Genomic DNA, 18,839 nt, shown 5'->3' with positions numbered 1-18,839 from the left:
GATAACCCAAAGGCATTTTATGCGTATGTGAGAAACATGAGAATGACGAGAACGAGGGTAGGTCCAATCAAGGACAGTAGTGGGAGACTGTGTATTGAGTTGGAAGAGATAGGAGAGGTCTTGAATGAGTACTTTTCTTCAGTATTTACGAATGAGAGGAACCGTATTGTTGAAGAGGAGAGTGTGAAACGGACTGGTAAGCTAGAGGAAGGAAGATGTGTTGGACATTTTGAACAACTTGAGGATAGACAAGTCCCCTGGACCTGATGGGATATATCCTAGGATTATGTGGGAAGCAAGAGAGGAAATTGCAGTACCGTTGGCAATGATCTTTTCATCTTCACTGTCAATGGGGGTGGTACCAGGGGACTGGAGAGTGGTGAATGTTGTGCCCCTGTTCAAAAAAGGGAATAGGGATAACCCCGGGAATTACAGGCCAGTTAGTCTTACTTCGGTGGTAGGTAAAGTAATGGAAAGGGTACTGAAGGATAGGATTTATGAGTATCTGAAAGGCACTGCTTGATTAGAGACAGCCAGCACGGATTGGTGAAGGGTAGGTCTTGCCTTACAAGTCTGATTGAATTCTTTGAGGAGGTAACCAAGCATGTGGATGAGGGTAGAGCAGTGGATGTAGTATACATGGATTTTGGTAAGGCATTTGATAAGGTTCCCCATGGTAGGCTTATGCGGAAAGTCAGGAGGCATGGGATAGAGGGAAATTTGGCCAATTGGATAGAAAACTGGCTAACCGGTCGAAGTCAGAGAGTGGTGGTAGATGGTAAATATTCAGCCTGGAGCCCAGTTACAAGTGGAGTTCCGCAGGGATCAGTTCTGGGTCCTCTGCTGTTCGTAATTTTTATTAATGACTTGGATGAGGGAGTCGAAGGGTGGGTCAGTAAATTTGCAGATGATACGAAGATTGGTGGAGTTGTGGATAGTGAGGAGGGCTCTTGTCAGCTGCAAAGGGACTTGGATATGATGCAGAGCAGGGCTGAGGAGTGGCAGATGGAGTTCAACCCTGCCAAGTGTGAGGTTGTCCATTTTGGAAAGACAAATAAGAATGCGGAATACAGGGTTAACGGTAGGGTTCTTAGTGAGGTGGAGGAACAGAGAGATCTTGGTGTCTATGTTCATAGGTCTTTGAAAGTTGCCACTCAGGTGGATAGAGCTTGTAAGAAGGCCTATGGTGCATTAGCGTTCATTAGTAGAGGGATTGAATTCAAGAGTCGTGAAGTGATGTTGCAACTGTACAGGACTTTGGTTAGGCCACATTTGGAGTACTGTGTGCAGTTCTGGTCGCCTCACTTTAGGAAAGATGTGGAAGCTTTGGAGAGGGTGCAGAGAAGATTTACCAGGATGTTGCCTGGAATGGAGAATAGGTCGTACGAGGATAGGTTGAGAGTGCTAGGCCTTTTCTCGTTGGAACGGTGAAGGATGAGGGGTGACTTGATAGAGGTTTATAAGATGATCAGAGGAATAGATAACAGTCAGAAACTTTTTCCCCGGGGACAACAGAGTGTTACAAGGGGACATAAATTTAAGGTGAAGGGTGGAAGGTATAGGGGAGATGTCAGGGGTGGGTTCTTTACCCAGAGAGTGGTGGGGACATGGAATGTGCTGCCTGTGGGAGTGGTAGAGTCAGAATCTTTGGTGACCTTTAAGCGGCAATTGGATAGGTACATGGATGGGTGCTTAAGCTAGGACAAATGTTCGGCACAACATCGTGGCCGAAGGGCCTGTTCTGTGCTGTATTGTTCTATGTTCTATGTTCAAACACACGACAACAGACAGATACATACACAAAGGGAACTTTTGTTGCAATTGGTCTACATCCAGGCTAATTGTCGCAGTCACAGGAGTTGGTTTCTGTTTTGACAAAATTGTGAATCTTACCCACAACCCGTTAGTCATAGCGTTACCACAAGGAAACAGACCCTTTGGTCCAACTCGTCTGCACTGATGATTATAAACTGATTTAGTCCCATTTAGCAGTATTTGGCTGATATTCTTTGAAATGCTTCCTGTTCATGTACATATCCATCTGCCTTTAAATGTGGTATTTGTATCTGCTTCCACTACCTTTCCTGGCAGGTCTTTCTGTACGCCCACCACCTTTTGCGTGAAAAGGTTTGTCCCTCAGGTTACTTTTAAATCTTTCCCCTCTCACCTTAAACCTATGCCCTCTATTTTTGGAATCCTCTATCCTGAGAGAAAGACCTTGGCTACTCACTTTATCCATGCCCATTATGATTTTATAAAATTCGATAAGGCCATCCCTCAGCACCCGATGCTGAATATTATATAATCATCAGTGAACATCCCCATTTCTGACTTTCTGATAGAGGAAGGTTATTGATGAAGCAGCTGAAGATGGTTGGGCCATGGACATGACCCTGAGGAACTCCTACAGAGATGACCTGGAACTGAGATGTGGCAGATTACAGCAGGATATAGATAAGCTGCAGAACTGGGCAGAAAGGTGGCAAATGGAGTTCAATGTAGCTAAGTGTGAGGTGATTCACTTTGGTAAGAGTAACAAAAAGATGGGGTACTGGGCTAATGGTCGGATACTTGGTAGTGTGGATGAGCAGAGGGATCTTGGTGTCCATGTACATAGATCTTTGAAAGTTGCCACCCAGATAAATAGTGCGGTGAAGAAGGCATATAGTGTACTGGCTTTTATTGGTAGAGGAATTGAGTTCCGGAGCCCTGAGGTCATGTTGCAGTTGTATAAGACTCTGGTGCGGCCGCGTCTGGAATATTGTGTGCAGTTTTGGTCGCCATACTATAGGAAGGATGTGGAGGCACTGGAACAGGTGCAGAGGAGGTTTACCAGGATGTTGCCTGATATGGTAGGAAGATCGTATGAGGAAAGGCTGAGGCACTTGGGGTAGTTTTCATTGGAGAAAAGAAGGTTTAGGGAAGACTTTTGATAGAGGTGTACAAGATGACTAGGGGTTTAGATAGGGTTGACCGTGAGAACCTTTTTCCACGTATGGAGTCAGCTATTATGAGGGGGCATAGCCTTAAATTAAGGGGTGGTAGGTATAGGACAGATGTTAGGGGCAGGTTCTTTACTCAGCGAGTCGTGAGTTCATGGAATGACCTGCCAGTAGCAGTGGTGGACTCTCCCTCTTTATGGGCATTTAAGCGGGCATTGGATAGGCATATGGAGGATAGTGGGCTAGTGTAGGTTAGGTGGGCTTGGCTTGGTGCAACATCGAGGGCCAAAGGGCCTGTACTGCGCTGTATTCTTCTATGTTCTATATTCTATGAGATGACTGACTTCCAACTACAATGACCATTTTCCTATGTGCCAGGCATGACTCAAACCAGTGGAGAGTTTGCCCCCAATACCAATTAATTTCAGTTTTGCAAGGGCTTCTGGATGCCACACTCAGTCAAATGTAGCCTTGATGTCAAGGGTTGTCGCTCTCACCTCACCTCTGGAATTCAGCTGTTTTGATCAAGTTTGAACCAAGGCTGGAATGAGGTCAGGAGCTGAGCAGGTTTGAGGGAACCCAAACTCAGCATCACTGAGCAGGTTATTGCTGAGCTGTTGAAGACACCCTCCATCATTATACTGAAGCTCAAGAGTAGGTTAATGGGGCAGCATTGGATGGGTTGGATTTGTTCTGCTTTTTACATATGGGACATACCTGGGCAGTTTTTCAAATTGTTAGATTGTGCCAGTGTCATAACTGCACTGGAAGAGTTTGGCTTGGGGAGCAACATGTTCTTCACCACCCTTGCTGGAATGTTATCAGGGCCCAGAGTCTTTGCACTATCATGATCTCCAACCAATTATTGATATCATATGGAGTGAATCAAATTGGCTGAAGATTGGTATCTGTATTACCGGGGCCCATTGGAGGAGGCTGAGATGGATCATCCACTGGGCACTTTTGGCTGAAGGTTGCTATAAAACTTCAGCCTTTCTTTTTGCACTGGTGTGTTTGGTTCTTTCATTACTGAGGATGGGCATATTTGTACAGCATCATCCTCCAGTGAGTTGTTTTAATTGTCCACAACTATTCATGACTGGATGTTGCAGGACTGCAGAGCTTAGATCTGATCCACTGTTTTTGCGCTTCCTTAGCTCTGTCTATCACTGGCTGCCAATGCTATTTGGTAGCTTCACCAGGTTGATACCTCATTTTCAGTGATTCCTGGTGCTGCTCCTGACATGTTCTCATGCACTCTCCATTGAATTAAAGATGATGCCATGGCTAAATAAAAACTGAAAGAACTGTTGATGCTGTAAATCAGAAACAAAAAGAGAAATTGCTGGAAAAACTCAGCAGGTCTGGCAGCATCTGTGAAGATAAATTAGAGTTAAAGTTTTGGGTCTGGTAATCCATCCTCAGAATGGATGGTAACTGGGAAAATGTTGGTTTCTAATTTTAGGGCCTGAATGTTCCCATATCCTCACCCTCAACCCCACACATCAGGTCTTATTACCACATAGTCTGCCCCCACTAACAGTCTCCATTAACAGCTAGTCACTCTCCTAGTGAGATCATTATCCACTCCTTTGTCTGTCCAACTGTTCTTCTCTCTCTTTGGGCTCTAACTCTATCAATGGTTTACTCTTTACCATCCCCCCACCCACACACTATCTTCTCCACATAAGTCAACATTTTCCAACCTACCATCCATTCTGAGGAAGGGTCACAAGACCTGAAATATTAACTCTGATTTCTCTGCACGGGTGCTGCCAGACCTGATAAGCTTTTCCAGCAATTTCTATAATTGCCTGACTTGATGGTAATGGGTGAGTGAGGGCTTTTTTATTCATTCACGGGATGAGGGCTTTGCTCGTTAGGCCAGCATTTACTCACATCCCTAATTACCAGACAGCAGCTCAGAGTCAACCACATTGCCGTGGGTCTGGAGCCAGACCATGGATGGATGCAAGCTTCCTTCCTTAAAACACATTAGTAAACCAGTTAGCTTTTCCTGTCAATTGGCAATAATTTTCAGGTAATCACTGGATTCCTATTTTGAAAATTTAATGGAACTCAAATTGCAGCATCTGAATGGATTTTGCATGAGTTCTCTCAACATTAGCTGAATTTCCAGATTAATTGACTAATAATAACCACGAGACAATCATATCATTCCTGCACTGGGCCAATTATGGAATGCCTAAATGCATAGCATTATGATTAAGTGCTTATCCATGTAGTTTTTAATTTGTGAGCTTTCCCCCCTCAACCATCTTCTCAAGCAGTGCATTCCAGACACCCACCACCCTCTGGGTGAAGAAGGTTTCCTCAAATCTCCACTGAACCTGCTTGTGACTGACCTTTTGACTAATGGGAATAGCTGCTTTATAATCATCCTGTCAATACCTTATTCATGTCTGTTACACCCCTAACCCTTCATCGAATCTTCTCTGCTCCAAAGAAAGCAACCCAAGCTTATTGTCTCTCTTCATGTCTGAAACCACTCTGTTCCTCTCAGTTTCCTAGTGTCCCCCTATTCATTGAGTACTGCCACGTCTTGTTACTTCTTCCAAAGTGCATTATCTCACATTTATCAGGAATAAATTCTATCTGTTACTGATCTCTCTTCCTTTCATTCACCCTGACTGTCTTGCATCTGACTTATTTTTCTCTCATTCTCTCATTTTCTCTGCCTGGTTTCTTCTATTTTATCTCTGGTCCACATGCTCCCTGCTTGCCTTTTCTTGCTCTTTACTCTGTCCCTTGCTCTCTTTCTTTCTATCTCTCAATCTACCTCGCTTTTATTTCTCTGTCTGTGGTCATCTCTCTGTCTCTGTCTCTCTATTTCCAATTATTTCTCCATCTCTTTCCTTTTTTTAAATATCTCACCACTTCTAATTTCTATATCCCTATATCCCTCTCGCTCCCTGTTTGTCTATCTCTCTGACTTCCTCATTCTCCTCCCTCTCTCTGTATTCCCCTCTCTATCTAAACATGCTAACAGTTCTTGTTCCAAATAAAATTTTCCATATGGCTGCCAATTCTATTCCAAATAGCTGCTTCACTGATAGTCACTGACTGGTGTATAATAACTATGGGCATGATGTTATAATAATTAAGTCTCCATTCTTTTGGTTCCTCTCCTGAGTTAAGGGAGGACTGAACGATTAAGGCCAATGTCTCCACAGTTTCTCCTTCCACTTCATTGAGGATGACTGGATACATCACATCCGGTCCTGTATCTTGTCAACATGGAGAAACAATAATTTATCCAATAACTTCTCCTCATCAATTCTCAACACTTTATTGCCTGCTTTGTCACCATGTGTTGTGACAATGCTGCAAGACATCACCCGAAGGAAGCTGGGTGCTGAATAGGTACATCAGTGTAAGATGGGCAAAACGATAAATTAATATAAATACTTGACCAGTCAGCTCCTTTCCAGGAAAACAATTACAATCAGACTATACGTCTCTCAATGACAGCAGCTGCACCCAGTAGTCCCTCTGGTTGAGGCAATCCCTACCTCGCCAGCCAGGATAGTGCAATGTGAAGGCCTTCATTAGGGCTTTTGCCTGAAACATCGATTCTCCTGCTCCTTGGATGCCACCTGACTTGCTGTGCTTTTCCAGTACCACACTCTCGACTGTGATCTCCAGAATCTGCAGTCCTCACTTTCTCCTAGCACGAAGTGAGGACAGGCTTCCTTAACATGTTGAGTTTTCTGCAGAGCTTTGTAGGGCCGATACCTGCAACAGACAATGGGAGAACGTGGAGGTGTCATCCTGTCTTTTGGAGTCAAAACTTGCTTTAGCTCTGAAACTGCATTGTTCTATACATTCACAAAGTCTAAACTCACACGACAGCAGATTATAGTACAACAGGTTTATTTGAAATCATAGGCTTTTGGAGTGTAACCACTCCTTCAGATGAAGTGCCCCTCAAGTTCTTTTGAAATCTTTCTCCTCTCACCTCAAAAATGTGCCCCCGAGTTTTGAATTCCCCACACCCTAGGGACAATGCCCAGGCTAGTCACCTGATCTTTGCCCCTCATGATTTTAGAAACCTCGAGAAGATCACCCCTTCAATGCTCCAGTGGAAAAACTCCCAGATTATTTTTGTAACTCAAACCCTCCATTCCTGGCAACATCCTGGAAATCTTTTCTGAACCTTCTCCTGTTTAATAATTTTGTTCTAATAGTGGAGTGCTCAGAGCTGCATACAGTACTCCAGAAGAGGCCCAGTGGAGGTGGTGCTACTTATTTCAGTCAAAATGGCAGCATGGGGATGGAGGAGATGCAACAAGTAACTGACTGATCTGGGGAATGGGAACCAGCTTTCCGTGTCAAGGCCGTGTGCCTGCCAATAACAATGTAATTGTTAACACTTCACCTGATATAGGAGCAGCGCTCTGAAAACCTGTGACTTAAAATAAATTTGTTGGAGTATAACCTCGTGTCATGTGATCTTTGACTATGTGCACCCCCAGTACAACACCAGCATCACCACATCACTGTGGGATGAACAGCTTGTGAGTGTGAATGATTATATCCGGAAGCCATTGGACCTCTGGAAATTGAGGTGGAGTCCTTTTCTCTGCAGTAAAAGCTAACTAATGCCTGAAGAAAATCGGTTTATTCTCCCTTACCAGCTGCTACAAGATGTTGCTTTTAACCAGACTTTGTAAATCAGCCATTCTATGCTTTATACAAGGAAGTGGAAAACACTTGGGGGGAAAGAGAGAGAGAGAGAGAGAGAGAGAATGAGATCGACAAACAGCAAATCCTGATGAACAAAATAACCATCCTATTGAATCCTGTAGACAGGGACCATTGAACTGATTTGTACAAATTCCTTAATTGTTAAGTTATGATGTAGAAAACTGTAGGTCACGTTAAGTTTTGTTTATTTGTCAGTTGTGTATATGCCATTTTTGAAACTACTGTTGCATTTTTGACTCCACTACATCAATTCCGCACTGTGCCTTCCCAGTCTTTTGTCTCCTTTCAGTCTTCTGTTTTCTCTCAGATATTTCTGTTTTCTCAAAAACAATTTTCACCAACATCACAGGCTTACATGCAGAATAATGTAACTTACAACACAGGCTGAGACCATTCAGTTCATCAAGCTTGCACTGTTGCACAATAATTAACATAGAGTAAAATTTCTCAAGGAATTTTCGAAGGTCCAGTTGAGTAAGGGATATATTCAGCCAGGTACCTGAAACTGAAATGATCTGGGAAACCATTATCTCTGACAGGAAATCATTCTGGACCAGGATATCATGGAATGAAGCTCACAGGTAAAGGAAACATTTTGCTTTCATTATACACATTGCTTCTTCATAATCCATTCTAGAAATTCTCAGCTACAGGAAACAGTTGAGGCAAAAACATTGAATGTTTCCAAGGAGGAGTTCAATATAGTTCTGAGGGCTGAAGGTATCAAAGGGTATAGAGAGAAAGCAGCAACAGGGGACTGTGTTGGATGATCATCCATGATTATGTTGAAAGGTGGTAAAGGCACAATGGGCTGAATGGTCTACTCTAGCTCCTGTTTACTATGTTTTGAGAAGGTGATGATGGTGAGCTGCCTTCCTGAACTGCTGTGGTCCATTTGGTGTTGGGACATTTGATCCAGTGAAATTGAAGGAATGAGGACAATATAATTCCAAGTCTGGATAGTATGTGCCTTGGAGAGGAGCCTGAAGGAGGTGGCGTCCCATGTAGCTACTGTCCTTGTCCTTTCAGATGGGAGAGGCTGTGGGTTCAGAAGCTACTGTTGGAGGAGCTTTGGTGAGTTACTGAAGGGCAACTTGTAGATGGTACAGACTGTCCATCGGTGTTGAAGGTGTTAGTTGTGGTTCAGTCAAGCGGGTTGCTTTGTCCTGGATGGTGTGAATCTTTTTGAATGTTGTTGGAGCTACACTCATCCAGGCAATTGAGAAGAATTCCATCATATTCCTGCCTTCTGTTTTGCAGAAACATGGTGGACAGGCTGTGGGAGTCAGAGCGCAAGTTACTTGATTCCACCTGCTCTTGTCGCCACAATATTGTCGCCAGGTAATGGGCAGGTTATTGTGAAGTCCCAGGGAACTCTTTTACTTAATTTTGTGATGGGATGTAGGCATCACTAGGAAAGCCAGCATTTGTTCCTCATCCCTAATTGCCCTGAAACTGAGTCACTTCACTGTTTATTCCAGAGGGCAATAAGAGCAATCTGCATCTCTGTGGTTCTGGAGTCACATGTCGGCCAGACCAGGTAAGAATGGTAGATATCCTTCCCTGAAGGGCATTAATGGGTTTTAACAACAATTAATGGAAACATTGGGTTAACGTGGAATTTTCTCAATATTAGTCCATCATCCCTCTGTGACTCTCGTTTCTATCCAAAATCATCTTTGCATCTTTTCCTCTACATCTCTGGAGTTTTCCAGAGGCCTGTAGAAAACCCACAACTGTGTGACCTCTCCTCTCCTGTTTCTAACCTTAGCCCATTCTACCTCAGCAGACGAGTCCTCAAATGTCCTTGCTGTCACTCTAATACCGTCCTTGACTAACAATGTCACACCCCACCCTCTTTTAAAGTACCCAAACTATAGCATTTCCAGTCCTTTCAATGATAATTTCCACAGATTCATCACCCTCTGGCTGATGAAATTCCTCCTCATCTCAGCCGCCATTGTGCAATGTCACCCAGACTAATATCTCCCCGTGTGACTGCATTTGAGAAACCTTGAAAGTTTACCCATATTAAAGGCACTATAAAACTGCAAGTTGTTGTTGTTTAATCAAGTTTGAGCCAATCCACACATCAGCTTCGACATTTTGAACTAATATAGCTTTCAAATGTTGCCGTTAGAGACTGGCAAATGACATCATGAGCAATAGGGAATAACAGATGCTGTCTGTGGTTTGGCTATTTTCTTCTTGTTTATCTTTGTCAATTATTTTTGGCAGAGAGTATTCAGCAGATATTTTGAATTGTGTTTGATTTGTCTGATATAACCAGTTTCTGAATAAAAATCTAATCATCTGACCATTAAACTGTGTGTCTGTGCTCTTGAGCTAATTAATTGAAAAGTCTGACCAGGAGCTGCTGGCAGCTTGTGCACATTTGAGGTGACAAAGTTTTCCCCTCCCATATCGCCCTAACCCACTGTGTATTCATGTTTTATCAACAACTGCCTTGGAATGAACAGCAACAGAAATGACAAATGGTCTGAGCCATTTGTTTGAGAGAAGCTGCTGCCCTTGAGACGTGTAACCAATGACAGCATTGGGGGCTGTGGCACGCTGGCAGTGTCCCTAACTGTAGACCTCAAGGTCAGGGATCAAATCCAACCCTGTGGTGCAGCACACCCCCACAGGTTGCTGAGGAATAATTTCTGGCTCTGTATTTAACTAATCCTGTATCCTGCTTGGTGATCTCCACCTGAGACCAAAATGTGAAGCCTGCCACAGAAGAACAGCTCTCTTTTACCCTAGTACTGGTGCTAGTGCCACACAAACTGAAACCCATTCCACTCAGACTGAACTCTGAGCCATGTATTGAACTGCTTGACTGTATTTACCCCGTGCCAGTTTGTTGTGGCTCAGGCAGTAATCCAGAGATTCTCACCTTGGAGACTCTGCTTTATCATTTCGCCCCCAGTTGGTCACAGTCTTTCAGTGAGACCTCCTTTCTTGTGCTCCCAGTGTTATTCGTCCCAACATAGACCATGACGAGTGGATCCTTCTTCGCCCTCTCCAAATGTTTCCCCAGTCCGGTGTAAACTAGGCACAATCTCCTGATACCACAAGGGAAACAATCCAAATCACTATAGAGTCAGAGAATCATAGAGATGCACAGCATGGAAACAGACCCTTCGGTCCAACTCATCCATGCCGACCAGATATCCCAACCCAGTCTAGTCCCACCTGCCAACACCTGACCCATATTCCTCCAAACCCTTCCTGTTCATATACCCATCCAAATGCCTCTTAAATGTTGCAATTGTACCAACCTCCATCACTTCCTCTGGCAGCTCATTCCATACACGTACCAAACTCTGTGTGAAAACATTGCCCCTTAGGTCTTTTATATCTTTCCCCTCTTACCTAAACCTATGCCCTCTAGTTCTGGACTCCCCAACCCCACGGAAAAGACTTTGCCTATTTATCCTATCCAGGCCCCTCATATAAGGTCACCCCTCCGCCTCTGACACTCCAGGGAAAACAGCCCCAGCATGCTCAGCCTCTCCCTGTAGCTCAAATCCTCTAACCCTGGCAACATCCTTGTAAATCTTTTCTGAAACCTTTGAAGTTTCACAACTTCTTTCCCACAGGAAGGAAATGAGAATTGCACGCAATATTCCAACAGTGACCTAACCAATGTCCTGTACAGCTACATCATGACCTTCCAACTCCTGTACTTAATACTCTGACCAATAAAGGAAAGCATACCAAATGCCTTCTTCACTATCCTATCTACCTGCGATTCCACTTTCAAGTAGCTATGAATCTGCACTCCAAGGTCTCTTTGTTCAGCAACACTCCCTAGGACCTTACCATTAAGTGTATAAGTCCTGCTAAGATTTGCTTTCCCAAAATGCAGCACCTCACATTTATCTGATTTAAACTCCATCTGCCACATCTCAGCCCACTGGCCCATTTGGTCAAGATTCTGTTGTATTCTGAGGTAACCCTCTTCGCTGTCCACTACACCTCCAATTTTAGTGTCATCTGCAAACTTACTAACTATCCTCTTATGCTCGCATCTAAATCATTTATGTAAATGATAAAAAGTAGAGGACCCAGCACGGATGCTTGTGGCACTCCACTGGTCATAGGCCTCCAGTTTGAAAAACAACCCTCCACTACCACCCTCTGTCTTCTACCTTTGAGCCAGTAATACTGTTCTAGCCCAGTCACAACCATATCCATGGGATGATAGAAAAACTATCAATCCATTCTCGTATTTCCACAATAACAATCTTTGTATTTTGCCTCTGGAACTAACATTCCCACTGCCCATTCTGTGCCCCTACATGAAACATGTTGGATGAAATAATACAATTCCACTTGTCTGCTCTACAGTGTGAAGGTAACACAGTTCCCAGTTGGTTCTGTGCAGTTGCCTGTGTTCCCTCCCATTTACTTACCAGTTACATTTCCCTGCTCCATAGATGTAACCCCACACACTACAGTTGTACCCAGCAGTATCATTGAGAGTCACATTCACAAGGCTCTGACTGTAACTGCTCCTGTGGACATTCCTGGAAAGCTGAACCCGATCGTGGAAACCCTGGGCCTTGACGAGGGTACCAGTCACAAAGTGGCTTATCACCCACTCCCTGTTGCTGCCAGGTCGCTGGTAGTGCCAGTGGACATCAGTGTCAATCACACTGGCATTATGCATGGCACACTGGAACTTGACAGTTTCACCCTCTGGTACCTTGCTGACCACTGGATCCTGAATGAGGACTGGATCAGCCAATGGGTCTGTGATGTGGGAAAATGATGGAGCTAACACAGAGCTATTACTTCATCTTTCAAATCTTCGGAATATATCAAAAATGTTGACAGTCACCTGATGTTTAATGCATTACTTTCTAAAGTGAGGGACTAGAAACAGTGCTACTCAACAGGGTGCAGTCTGTCAGCTGTGGTTTATTGGGAGCTCTCTGTCTCTGAGGCAGAAGGTGTTGGGATTGCCTCCCCCTCCAGAGGTTTGAGCAGACATTGGGGCCATCCAGAGCAGCACTAAGGCAGTGTGTTTGGAACAGGCAGCACTGACCTGAGGTGTTAAACCAAGTCTGTCCTTACAGGAGGATGTGAAATATCCCAGGGTACCATTCAAGGGTTAACACAGGAGTTCACCCAGTCTTCAGGAAATATGTATTTCCGAAGCAGATGATGGTGCTATTCCTTTCGATGCTGTTTGTTAGAAATAGGAATAGATGTAGGCCATTCAACTCCTCAAGCCTATTCCACCATCATTAGAATCACGGCTGATGTGACATTCCTCACATCTACTCTCCTATGTTGTCCTCATACTCCCCCTGGATTTCCCTGACTGATTAAGAATCCAACTCTCTCAGCCTGAATTTTATGCAAGATCTCTGCCCCCACAGTCCCCTTTGACAAGACATTCTAAAGATTCAGAACCCTCTGAGAGAAGAAATTCCTCCTTATCTCAGTCTTAAGTTGGCGTCCCTTCATTCTGAGATGATGCCCTGTGGTCCTAGACTCTCCCTCTGAGGGGAAACATCCTCTCAGCATTGACCCCATCAGGCACCTCATGAATCCTGTATGTTTCAATGAGATCACCTCTCATTCTTCTAAACTCCAGTGAGGGGAAACCCAACCTGTTTAGCCTTTGCTCAAATGACAATCCCTTCAAACAAATGATCACCTCAGTGTAATTGCACTGAACTGTCTCCAATGAAGTGATAACTTTTCAGGAATAAGGGAATCAAAACTGTTGATACTACTGTTCATGTGGACTCCACAGCACCTAAAAATTGCAGTAAAACTTCCTGACTCTCATACTCCACCCCCCCCCCCCCCCCACCCCCGTTGAATTGACGGCCAACATTCCATTAGCTTTCCTGATTACCTGCTTTCTGTGTTCACACACTAGATCCTCCCATTCCCTTTGTGTTGCAGCTTTCTGCAATTTCTCTTGATGTAAATAATATTCTGTTCTTTTGTTGTCCCTTCAAAAATGAACAGCTTCCCATTTCCCTGCATGTTACTCCATTTACCTTTTTCCCACTTATTTAACCAAACAATATCTCTCTGTAAACTGTTTATATCCCTCTATCAAAATGCCTTTCCACATATTTTTTCTGTCATTTAGAATTTGGCTAAAGTAGATGCATTTCCATCTGCCCAGTCATTCATATATATTGTAAACAGTCGTGTTCCCTGCACTGATGCCTGTGAAATCCCCACTGGTCATGGGTCATCAATCTGACAAAAAAGCCCTCTCCCCACTCGCTGTTTTCTGCTCATTTGCCAATTCTCTATCCTCGCCAATGTCCACCACCATCGGCTGTTCTCTGATGACTTCACCTTTTGGGAGGTACTTTGTCAAATGCCTTCTGGAAGTCCGAATACAACACATCTACTGGTTACCATCGATCCATCCTCATTGTGACTTGTTCAAAAATCTCTGATAAATTAGTAAGACCTGATTTCCCTTTATGCAAAGCCCTTGTTGACTCTGCTTGATTAGATCATGTTTGTGAGATCTTCCCATGTGTTTTTTTCCATGAAACTAATACATGTCATTAGCTGTAAATTATGTTGTGACTTCTTGAGGTTCTGAAAGGCTCTGTTTAAAAATATTATTTTAGTTTATTCATGCTCTTGCTCTTAAAATGCTATTGAAAGACTGGGACAATGCTGATAAGAATTTGCAATGGAATCTCACGTTGTGATGCAAGGTGTGTGTGTGGAGAGCTGTGACTCTGTGGTGTCCCAGATATTGAGGTAGAGAAAATAGCGAATTAAAAGGATGATGCTGAGCAAATTCATAGGGACCTTGTTCAGTTGGTCCAATGGGCAGACATCTGGCAGATGAAGCTAAGTGGAGAGAAATGGGAGGTAATGTATTTCTGTCTGGGAAGAACGGAGAGATAATACAGGCTCAATGGTACAATGTTGAGGGGAGTACAGGAGCAGAGGGACCTTGGCATTCAATGCATGGTCCTCTGAAGGTGGCCAAGCAAGTTCAAGCAGTTGTTCAGAAGACTAATAGGATCCTTGGATTTATAAATAGAAGCACATGGGAAAAAGGAAGGAAGTAATACTATACCCCTACAAATCATTGGTCAGGCCACATTTGGAGTGTTTTGTTCAGTTCTGGGCAATTTGTTTAAGGAAAGGTGTTACTGGAATGGTATTAGGAATGAGGGATTTTCAATGCAATGAACGAGTAGAGAGATTGGGTTTATTCTCCTCGGAGCAGAAAAGATTAGAGGTCACCTCATTGAGATGTACAAAATTATGAACAATTTTAACAGGGTAAAGAAGAATCGAATGCCCTCTTCCTGCACCATAAAATTCTATGATTCTATTTATCATGGATTTGGGCAAATGAGCGATGATTTCTAAATTTGCAGATTTCTCAGAAATTTCATAAACACAAGACTAGTAACAGACCATCCAAGACAAAGCAGCCTGCATTATTGATACCACTTCCACTAGCATCCAGTCCCACCACCACCAATACTCAGCAGCAGCAGCAGTATGTACTATTCACAAGATGCACTGCAGAAATTCACAAATATGCTAACACAGCACCTTCCTAACCCACAACCACTTCTATATAGAAAGATAAGGGCAGTAGATACATGGGAACACCACCAGTTCCAAGGTCTCCTCCGAGTCACTCACCATCGTGACTTGGAAATATATTGCAGTTCCTTCAGTTTCACTGGGTCAAAATCCTGCAATTCCCTCCCAAAGGTCATTGTGGGTCTCCCCACAGCACATGGACTGCAAGGGTTCAAGATGGCAGCTCAGCATCATGTTGTCATAGGCAACTAGGGACAGACAATAAATGCTGATCCAGCCAGTGAGATCCAAATCCTATGCGTTAATTAATATTTTAAAAAAGTATTTCAATTGAGTTTGGGAAGCTGGTCGATTCCGATCCGAGGTGAAATTGTGAAAGATGAATTCTGCAATGACATGCTCCTAGGGAGAGTTCCCACTTCCGTGAACTATGGGTCATCTACATGCTGACAACATCACAACCCTACGTCTCCAGTCCTGTCTCCACTCCACTGGGAGTACAGTTACTGAGTTCACGATTTTGATGCAATCTTTTATGAAATACATTCTCATATACTTATCTGTTACAGTCAGCTGGGATCCATTCCCACTGATATCTCCCCACACTTTATAGTAATAGACCACAGTGTCACTGGGCTGTACGTTTGTGATGGTCAGAATGAAGGTCTCATTGGAAGGGTCTCTGGAAGATTGGAATCTCTCAGGGAACACTATGCTCCATCTTGTGATGGTTCTCATGTCATGTGCTAAAACCCACTCCGTGTTATTTCCTGGTTGCTCCCGGTATCAGTGAAAATCTGTCTGTGCCAGTGCGGCATTCGTGATGGTGCACTGTAACTGGGCATGTGACCCTCGGTGACATGTTCCAGGCTCAGAGACTGGAGAAGGACTGGGACATTTGCATCTTTAAGAGAAAATGTGTGAATAAATTAAAATTAGTCTGAAGCCTGTGAAATGTTTTTAATACTTAATAAAAACATATTAGTTCATGTTACCTTGGGTAATTTTTCAACCTATTATCAAGCAGCCTGATCTGGAAGACTCAGGGATTACTTTATTTTGAAGATTAAGATGTAAAATTCAGCTGCCTCTGCCACTTTCTCCTCATTCTCAAACTTGTTGCTTCTCCCTCCCTGATCCCCAGTGACTGCAGAATCCTCCCAGTTTTCTCCTCACACTGCCTTCCTATTTCCTAATGACTCAGTCCCTGTTTATTTCTTCTCCACAATCTCCCTGAGCTTCCTTCATCCTTTATCATGCAGCTTACACAGATCGAGGTTTCTTCAAATTCACTGTTATCAAAACCCTCCTCAAAAAGCTCCCCCAGATCCATTTGTACTCCCTGCTACTGCTGCTGCTGCTGATTCTTCATCGAATATCCAATCCTAATGCTCTCAAAACGATCTGTTCAAATCCATCCAGTCCAGCTCCCAGCTCACATTGTTGAGCTTGGATCCTGCTCATCCATTTACTGTCTCACTGGCTCCCAATTCACTGAATTGATCTTCTGTTCTCAGATTCCAATTTCTGCATAGTTTTGCCCTAGCCAATCTCTATAACTTTGTTCAGATCTAAAACCTACAGTTCTTTGCTGCTCCAATGCTTGATTCTCATCCACTTCCTAACTTCCAACTGTCTTCAGTTGCCTGAGGCTCTTCTCTCAAACCTGTTCCCCTAATTATATTGCTCTCCAACTTCCAAATCTTTCAAAACCCAACATTTTGGCCAAAATATCTGTTGTCCCTCCTGACGTTTCATTTGTTGCCTCTGTTGGATTTTAAGAAATATACATTTTGTGCAACACTTTGAGAGCAATTTTGTTGTCAGTGGTGTTGTGAAGTTGAAGGTGCGTACTGCATCTTTAAGTGAGAATGAATGCTGTTCTGCCCTGAGAGTCTGGAAAATTGTTAATATGTAACATTTGGCTGTGAACTGGATACCTGAGTTAGTTGGCATTTTGACAACAATTTGAATTTAACCAATCAGTTTAAATTATGCTCCACGATAGTAAAACCCAATTGAGTTTGAATTTACTGTTTTGATGACCCTGAACCACTGAAACAATCTAATATTGGGGACATAATAAAAGGCAGGCATTTTGAAAATTAGAGACTGAGCAACTGCCATCAACACAGATCCAAGAAATTAGGAAACACACTCTACTGAAGATACCTATTCATCGGAAGCATATGTGCAACAAAAAGAAAGAGATGACCCAGGGAAATCTTCAGCTGGAGGAAGACAGGCACCAAAGAAGCCAGCGGCTGTGTGGTTTTGAAGTCAAGTAGATGTAATTTTAATAAGTGTCTTATTGGAACAGTATATGGTTATAGAGTTGGAGGCAGATAATTATCTGTAAGAGAAAGGGGAATAGAGTTATGAATATTTGTTGCTTAATATACACTTTTAGAGTTATTTTCTTTAAATAGTGGAAGTTGGGAGTTCTCTGTCACTCATATTTTAACAGATTACACGACAAAGTAAGCTTTTCTGGATGATTGGTTTTATCAACAAATGAGCTCACTACCGTGTTGTAACAGTTTGGGAGCTCGGCTCTGAGATTTGAACAGGTTTAGACAGATCCAGATTTGACGAGATTTGGGCTACGAAAGATCCCAGCAGACTTAAACACTTACTGATGAGTGTCCGAGATCTTGAAATAAAACTCAGGTGAGACAATTCGTTTAATTTCAATTACCTGAAGTCACTTAAAATAAAATTGAGAGAAATGGCTCTTAAGATTGTGAAAGAAGTTCTGAAGTTTGAAGATGCTTCTCAAACTTGCCAAGAAACTTTAGAAAGATAGAGGAAGGGCATTCTTTTCGAATTAGCAAAGAGGTTAGAATTAGGTTTAACCAGGGACAAAGGAAAGCTGAAAGTGTGATGGATTAGTCAAGCTCTTCAATGTATCAATGAAACAGACAAGTGCAGGAGAGTTAGAAAAACTCAAATTGAAATTCAGGCAAATGGAGTTAGAAGATAAAGAAATGGAAAGAAGACCATGAGAGAAAAAAAGGGAGAGAGAAGAAAAAGAAAGCGAGAGATAGTTCTTCGCTGAGCAAAGAAAGAGAGAGAAGGCAAAGAAAGAGAGATAGAGAGAGAGAAGAAAGAGAGAGAGAAAGGAGAGAGAATTTGAACTTCAGAAGCTGCGAATAAGTCTGGAAAGGCTGCATCCGAGGAGCAGGAAAATCGATGTTTCAGGCAAAAACTCTTCCTGATGAAGGGTTTTTGCCCGAAACGTCGATTTGCCTGCTCCTTGGATGCTGCCAGACCTGCTGTGCTTTTCCACCACCACTCTAACCTTGAGTCTGATCTCCAGCATCTGCAGTCCTCACTTTTGCCTAATAAGTCAGGAAAGTCAAGTTAACAGGATGGAGTTGAAGAGAGAAGTTGGTAATATATACAAATATGTTACGATATCGCCACATTTTGATGAGAAAGATATTGAAGCCTTTTTTATTTCAATTGAAAAAATAGCTAGGCAGATGAAGTGGTCACAGAACTTTGTAATGCTAGTTCAGACTAATCTGGTTGGCAGAGTGAGTGAGTTATAGAACATAGAAAAGTTCAGACAGAATAGGCCCTTAGGCCCACAATGTCGTGCCA

At 43.1% G+C, this 18,839-nt stretch overlaps 1 pseudogene across 1 annotated transcript in view; it reads right to left on the bottom strand.

The window, feature by feature from the left end:
* Positions 1-18,839, bottom strand: part of LOC122552557 (immunoglobulin superfamily member 3-like) — a 162,317-nt pseudogene that overhangs the window by 73,913 nt on the left and 69,565 nt on the right. The window contains exon 5 of the transcript XR_015758331.1: positions 15,796-16,137. The product of XR_015758331.1 is annotated as an immunoglobulin superfamily member 3-like (transcript). The remainder of the gene's footprint in view (positions 1-15,795; positions 16,138-18,839) is intronic.

Source organism: Chiloscyllium plagiosum, unplaced genomic scaffold (genome assembly GCF_037043375.1).
Source record: "Chiloscyllium plagiosum isolate Xiang-an unplaced genomic scaffold, Cpla_swu_hap1 HiC_scaffold_10, whole genome shotgun sequence".
Taxonomy (NCBI): Eukaryota; Metazoa; Chordata; class Chondrichthyes; order Orectolobiformes; family Hemiscylliidae; genus Chiloscyllium; species Chiloscyllium plagiosum.
This window is presented reverse-complemented; position numbering and strand designations above follow the sequence as displayed.